A 7,465-nucleotide genomic window follows, 5' to 3' on the forward strand; every position below is an offset into this window, starting at 1 on the left:
CTAACTAAACTGAATTTCTACATATAGTGCATCAACAATGTTTCTGTACTCTCTGAATTGAGTATAAAAAAAAGAAAAGAAAGAAGAGAAAAGGGCAATCTGATAGCATAAATTTATATTGAGCACGCATATATTTTAACAAATAGTAGTACAGCCACGTCAAGCTGGGAAAAGGGAGAAATTAAAGAATGAAGAGTAGCACTAGCACAGAAAATTTAAATTATTGAGGTGAAGATTAATTTAAAGAAAATCATAACACAAAGTAATCTAAGTACATGAATGTATGTGACCCGACGACTATGTCTGTGAGGATGACAGTTACAACTATTATGATGACTACAACTATTTAGATGATGACTATGACGACTAAGAAACTAACAACATATCTCTATGGTGGAATTTAATTTGTTATTTAAAGTACATCCTCAATAACACCCAAAAAAATTCAAAATCAAATACCATAATTCTCAATTTCTAAGAGTAATTAAACACACTGGACCATACCAATCCATTATTCTGGCAGCGTCTGCACTGTAGAATCCTCTTCAATTTGATGAAAGTCTCATCAGGACCCTTCATCACTCCTTTGTCTATTGCCTCCTGAGGCTAAGGTGACTTGCTGAGTGTTTCCATGCTCTTTTGGATTTCTTTGAGGTGTTGTTCGATGAGCCAACCCAAATCGTATAGATTAATAAAGTTGAGTTGGTAGAGGGACTTCCTAGTAGGACTTTGGAACATGATATTCGTTATCTCATTTTCTCGAGTATCATTGCGCTTCTTCTTCAGTTGGTCGATTGCTTTAGTGATCCTCTGATGCAGGAAGCTCTCCTGATTCACCATCTTCTTGCTCTGCTCCATCTCGGGCATCCTCTTAAAGTCAGCAAGCACATTTTAGGCTCCTAGAAGGGAAGGCCAAACATCTGGTTGCGAGTCATAAGGGCTATAAATGATTGTACAGGCTTTATGTAACGGTCTCGGAAATTCAATAGGAAATACATATAATAATCTGAGTGCGGAAATGAAATAAAAGATTTAGCTTAACATCCCTTACACAATAACTTAAAAGTACTATACAAAATCATGGAATAAGTTCTCTAAAAAAAATACGAGAAATAAGAAAAATTGAGGAAACTATAAAGCATCTAGCATCTACTCGCAGTCTTCTTGTGGATCGGGCTCGGGAACCAGGTTCTCTTGATCTGAAATAGTTAAATAAGGAATGAGCTACACTAGCCCAGTAAGGACATCACACTATATCACCATCACAGAAGCAAAAGTTGGTAGAAAATCAAAACAACCAATGGAGCAGTTGATTTAAACCATTACATTTATTTACAATAAAACCATTTACCCTTGTTCTTACCATCGGAGAATTGATGGAAACAAATTTTAGAAGTAGTAATATTATACAAATCACAATTTCATGCATAATCAGTAATATAAAACATATCATAAATTCGTATTCATTAACAATAAGTGATTATCACCGTTTCTCATTTTCACCGGCCTACTAGTATCCATGGGGATCCATAAGGGTGTCCTCGCTACACGTGAACCATTCTTCTTAACAATCTTAATTGCAGGGCCATCCTCATACCCCGTTCAGTATGAGTTCCAAGACATTAAACCTCAATACCCCGTCCGGTATGAGGGTGAAGCTGGCCGTCCCCATACCCCGTCCGATATAAGCACTAATTGACCAAGTCTCCATACCCCATCCGGTATGAGACTACGTTCACGGTAGGGTTCCCTATGAACCCAGTCCGTCCACCATCTCCCAGGATATCTAGTGAGGCTGTCACCTTATCTGTTTTCCCTTAGTCCTCGTTACCAAGTTAAACATAATCACATAAACAATAAACATGCACCCGGTAATACAATCATATCTTAAATTCCAAAATCACACAGTGGTCAAGTGAGACAGTAATACATCATTTAAAACCATAGAATAGATAAAGCAGATACCATAATGCATTTAATTTGTAAAATAAATCAAGTAGGAATCGACAGAGAATAATGTCCAGTTCTGGCTCCATTAGCAACCTTAATTAATTATGCATATTTATCTAACCTGTACAAAAGACCGCATTATTATTTATTCAAACTTCACATCTATGATAGGAAATAGGATGAGGGGTCCTTTCTTAATTTGACACCGAAAAGCTAAATGGTTATTGCGCCTATGGGCAGTCCTTAGGTTCCCTAAATTTTTCTTCGGGAACTAAAACATACTTACGGTACTTATAAATGTCCCAAATAACCTAAAATCAGTCCCAGGGTCTACTCGACCAATTTTTGAAATCCGGCACGGTGGCTTCGCCGTGCTCCGGCGACGGCGCTATCGCCCGCAGTGGCGATCAGCCTCAGGTTGGCTATTTTTTGTTTTTTTGGCTGAATTCAGCCAAACTTGCATCGGTTCTTGTGAGAAAACACACTTAGGGCCCTCGGTGGGCCAAAAAAATGTAAAAAACTGAAACTCACCTACGGTGTGGCATTCCGGTGCGGAGGATCCTTCGGCTCACGTTGTAGTTGGGTGTTTTGCTCCGGTCAACCTATAGAGGAGGAAATGATGATCACAATGATGAAAAAATCACATCAAACGGGAATCAGGAAGGCCCTCATCGGAGGCAAAAACTAAAACACCCCGCGGTGGTGCCGCTGAGCTTCAACGGCGTTTTTCGGCCAATTGGCCAATTTGTTCACTTCGATTTGGCCATGGGTAGTTTTGAAATCAAATTCTGAGTAAAAGGTAGAATTTTTACCTCATTTGGCGGTCAAAAATTGCTCTAGTGTGAAGGCGGGTGGTGACTGCGCTTTTTTCTCTGGCGAGGGGCTCTAGCAGCTAGGGTTAGGGTTTAGGTGCGAATGGAGTTATTTATACCCATCCACTTTTGATCTGGGTCGTCCATCACTTTTAATCTAGACCATCCGATCGTGATTAAATAGGGAGTGAATCTGGACCGTTCATCGCAATTTAATCTGCGTCGTTTGTGCGCACAGGAATGGATCTCAACCGTTCGATCCCGCGCATGTGGATCACCAACGCGGCTCCCCCCGCGTGGCCTCCAGCGTTAGTGTCTTTACCACCTGGCGCGTCCTGGTTGGTCAGGACTGCTGACCGGGCAGCTGACATGGCGTAACTTTTCTAAATTGTGTTTTGACCCCGTTTTCTGATTTTTCTTTCAAAAATACCCCAGAACTAAAATTTTCATCCTTCTTCCCTAAAAATTTTTTCATATTAAGTCCTCAATTATTTTTTTACCCTTTTTATTATCATTATTACTATTATTTTCATTTAATAAAATTAAAATAAATTCAATTCAATTCAATTCAATTAATACATATTTATATTTATATAGAAATAATAAAAATAAAATAAAATAAAAATAAAAAAAATAATTGGGTGTTACACTTTGACATCGCAAAGAGTGCTAAGTTCACTCACTTTCTTCATTAGCCCCTTCTTCCTTTTCTTGAATGTGGCTTTTCTTGCAGAGTTGTTAGTGATATAAGCAAGCTTAACCTTCTTTCTAGTCATGGTATTTTGTCATGTGTGCCCAAGGGGCGGGAGGGGGTATATATAAAATGACACAACAGTTGAGTAGCCATTAGCAAGGAATGGGGGCGAAGTGTTTCAATATAGAAGAATATACCATGTAAGGTGTAACACCCAATAAAATTTTTTAATTTTTTTTTATTTTTTAATATAATTGTTTATTTATTTAATTTGTTTTAATTTATTTAAAAAAAGGGGTAAAATTTGTTAAGGATTAATTTGAAAATAATTCTGGGGAAAAAGGGTGAAAATTTGGGTTATGGGGATATTTTTTAAAGAAAAATCAGAAAACGGATGTCAAAACACAATTTATAAAAGTTACGCCACGTCAGATGCCCGGTCAACAGCCCCGACCAACCAGGACGCGACAGGTGGCAGAGACGCTAACGTGGGAGGCCAAGCGGGGCCACATGGGCAATCCGCATGTGCATGATCGAATGGCTGAGATCCATTCCCGCACGCACGGAAAGCCTAGATTGAAAACACGCGCGGACGGCCCAGATTGCATTGCGCATAAACGGCTCAGATTGCATCGCGTACGGATGGCCCATATTGAATCGCGATGAACGGTCGAGATTCACTCTCTATTTAATCACGATCGGACAGTCCAGATCAAAAGCGACGGACGGCCCAGATCAAAAGCGGATGGGTGTAAATAACTCCATTCGCACTCAAACCCTAACCCTAACTGCCAGAGCCCCTCATCGAGGAAGACAGCCCAACCGTCGGGAGCCGACCGCTACCACCCGCTGCCTCACCGGAGAGCCCCACTGCTGATGAGTTTCAGTTTTCTATGTTTTTTTAGCCCACCGAGGGCCTTAAGTGTGTTTTCTCGCAGGAACCGATGCAAGTTTTGCTGAATTCGACCAAAAATGGCTGAAAATAGCCAATCCGAGGCGGGTCACCACCACAGCCATCGGCACCATCGCCGAAGCACGGTAGAGCCACCGTGCTGGATTTACAAAATTGGTCGAGTAGGCCCTGGGACTGATTTTTGGGTTTATTTGGGACATTTGTAGGTACCTTAAGCGTGTTCCAGTTCCCGAAGGAAAATTCAGGGAACCAAGGGACCGCCCGTAGGTGCAGTAACCATTTAATTTTCAGCGTCGAATCAGGTAAAGACCCCTCACCCTATTTCCTATCATAGATGTGAAGTTTGAATAAATTTGTACAAGTTAGATAAATATGCATAATTAATTATGGATTGCTGTGGATTCATGTGGATTCCTTTTGTAAAGGCATGATGGTATCTGGTTTAGAGTTTTAAATGCATGTACTACTATCTTACTTGATCACTGTGTGATTTTGGGATTTAAGATATGATTGTATTACCGGGTGCATGTTCACTGTTTATGTGATTATGTTTAATTTGGTAACAGAGATTAAGGAGAAACAAGAAGGAGATGTGATCTAATAAACAGATAAGGTGACAGCCTCACTAGATATCCTGGGAGATGGTGGATGGACCGAGTTCAATGGGAACCCTACTGTGAACCAATGTTACAGCATCGTAAACCCATCCAGAGGGTTAAAGAAATAGTCAAAACTAAACAAAAATCCTCCTATTCAATTTGATACTCCTCACTCCTTAGCAACTATCATCTCCTGATTCACCACTAGGCCAAAATCCTAGGTAAAGCTATCATAAAAGCTCTATTACTCACCAAAATCACCAATACTTGTCTTCTGAAGGTCTGGATCCAATTAAGTGTGGATGCTTTCGAGATTCTTTACTTACTTAGGTTTATTAATTCACCAAGTTATTGAAGTCTCTAAGCTTGAAGTTGAGTTTAACTATAAGTGAAATCATCTTTAATAGTTTTAATGTCAAGACTGTTGATATTTTTTAAATTTATTTCTTACTTAGCTTATCAAGTCACCACACTGAAGAGAAAGTTGTGTAAGGAGGTCATTTAGCCCCTTCATGCCTACTATAGCTAGTTATTTCGGTTTTCTACTAGTAGCTTTAACTATAACCTTAGCTCTATTTATTGGTCTAAGCAAGATACGGCTTATTTGAAATTAAGTGAATGAATAGTTTATTAAAAAAAAAATCTTTCTGTGGTATTCCATATATTCGAATAGTTCCTTACTTTAACGTGGTAATTACCTTAATTACCAAATATTGGTCATTGAAATTCATGGGCAATACAGATTTCTATTTAGGGATAGATATTACCTCTCTTTTTCCCCTTTCAAAAAAAAAATATTAGAAATGATTGAAGTTTTTCTTTTTGGAATCGTCGTAGGTCTAAATCCTATTACTTTGGCTGGATTATTCGTAACTGCATATTTACAATATAGACCTGGTGATCAATTGGACCTTTGATTAATTAAAATCTCTTTTTTTTTGTTTCGACTGACCTCCCCTCCTCCTTTCTTTAATTCATGGGAGGTCAAATTCAGATTCAGATTGCTGTTCAATTATTTGAGTTCAACCTTCCTTCGACCTAACAACTGAGAGCGGAATCATGCTCTGTCGGATTTGAACCTACGACATTGGGTTTTGGAGACCCACATTCTACCGAACTAAACTAAGAGCGCCTTCTTATCACAATAGATAAGACTATAAATATAAAGATGAGCATTCTTTTTTTTTTAACCCCAATACATTTTGTACGCCTATACTATTATATACAATATCATAAAATTCAAAAATAATGTATGTCTGATTTGAATTTTATTTAATCGATCTAAAATTGATCCCACGTTACTGCTCAGAGGAGAAGTAATAGGTAGGGATGACAAGATTTGAACCTGTGACATTTTGTACCCAAAACAAAAACGCTACCAAGCTGTGCTACATCCCTTTCAATTGGTCTACAGTGTCGTTGTAGAGAATCCCTGTCTTGTTTTCCATATCCTTATTTTCTCTATTGATATACAAAATTTCTTTGCTCATTTCTTCTTTTTTTTGGTCTCATATTATATAACAAACATATAATAAATAATAAATGAATATTTTTCGCGGGAATTCTCTCAATTCTATTTTTAGGTGGAAAGTGGCGTATTTTTCTATTTTAAGAAAAGGAAAATCTTATCTATCGAATCGTTGTCCATTTCAATTTGAATTTTGAATTAGGGATTGGGGATTTTGCGTAAAAATACAAGTATACAAGTAGTCCTTAACTACATATACATCTGATTATATATGTATTACCATAATGTAATACAATAAAGAAGAAAGAAGGAGGATTTGAAATGCGCGATCTAAAAACATATCTTTCCATAGCACCGGTACTAAGTACTCTATGGTTTGGTTCTTTAGCAGATTTATTGATCGAGATTAATCGTTTATTTCCAGATGCATTGACATTCCCCTTTTTTTCATTATAGTTATTGACATGGTAAGGGGTTAAGAAATTTAGAGATACAATCAAATATCTGTAACCAATCCCCCCCCTTTTTTATTTTAGAATTAGGTAGAATAAGGAAGGGGGGGAAGAGAAAGAAAAAAAGGATTCAACCTAAGCAAAACTAGGGTTCAAGATCCAATTAAATTACTAATAGAGCTAAATTTCTAATAAAGTGAAAACAGAAATGCAGCTAGGACAACAGTAGCATATTTTACAAGATACTAAAATACTGTGCAGCAATTCTAAAAATAGTTAGAAAAAATTAAAATTATTGTATTACTTATTATTACTTTATTTTTTTATTATTTTTTATTTAATTTCTATATTCTATATTAATATTAATTCCAACGAAATATTTCATAATTTGATTTTGAGTTAGCAACTTCTGTTTTTTTCGTTCCTTTCTTCTTCGCTTTGGATCGGAAAATAGAAGATTGGGGTGAATCAAAAATCCAAAGGAGGTTTATGGCCAAGGGTAAAGATGCCCGAGTAACGATTATTTTGGAATGTACCAGTTGTGTTCAAAACGGTGTTAATAAGGAATCAACGGGCA

At 37.5% G+C, this 7,465-nt stretch overlaps 1 non-coding gene and 1 pseudogene across 1 annotated transcript; both read right to left on the reverse strand.

Annotated features, from left to right (window-relative positions):
- Window positions 1-606: 606 nt before the first annotated feature.
- On the reverse strand, window positions 607-3,538 carry LOC148268883 (agamous-like MADS-box protein AGL80 pseudogene; annotated as a pseudogene).
- Window positions 3,539-6,026: 2,488 nt separating this feature from the next.
- TRNAW-CCA (transfer RNA tryptophan (anticodon CCA)) lies at window positions 6,027-6,100 on the reverse strand. Its single transcript has one exon. It is a non-coding gene; the product is annotated as a tRNA-Trp (tRNA).
- Between the last annotated feature and the right edge of the window lie 1,365 nt (window positions 6,101-7,465).

The sequence above is a fragment of the Carica papaya genome, chromosome 2 (assembly GCF_054855325.1).
Source record: "Carica papaya isolate Zhongbai chromosome 2, ASM5485532v1, whole genome shotgun sequence".
NCBI lineage: Eukaryota > Viridiplantae > Streptophyta > Magnoliopsida > Brassicales > Caricaceae > Carica > Carica papaya.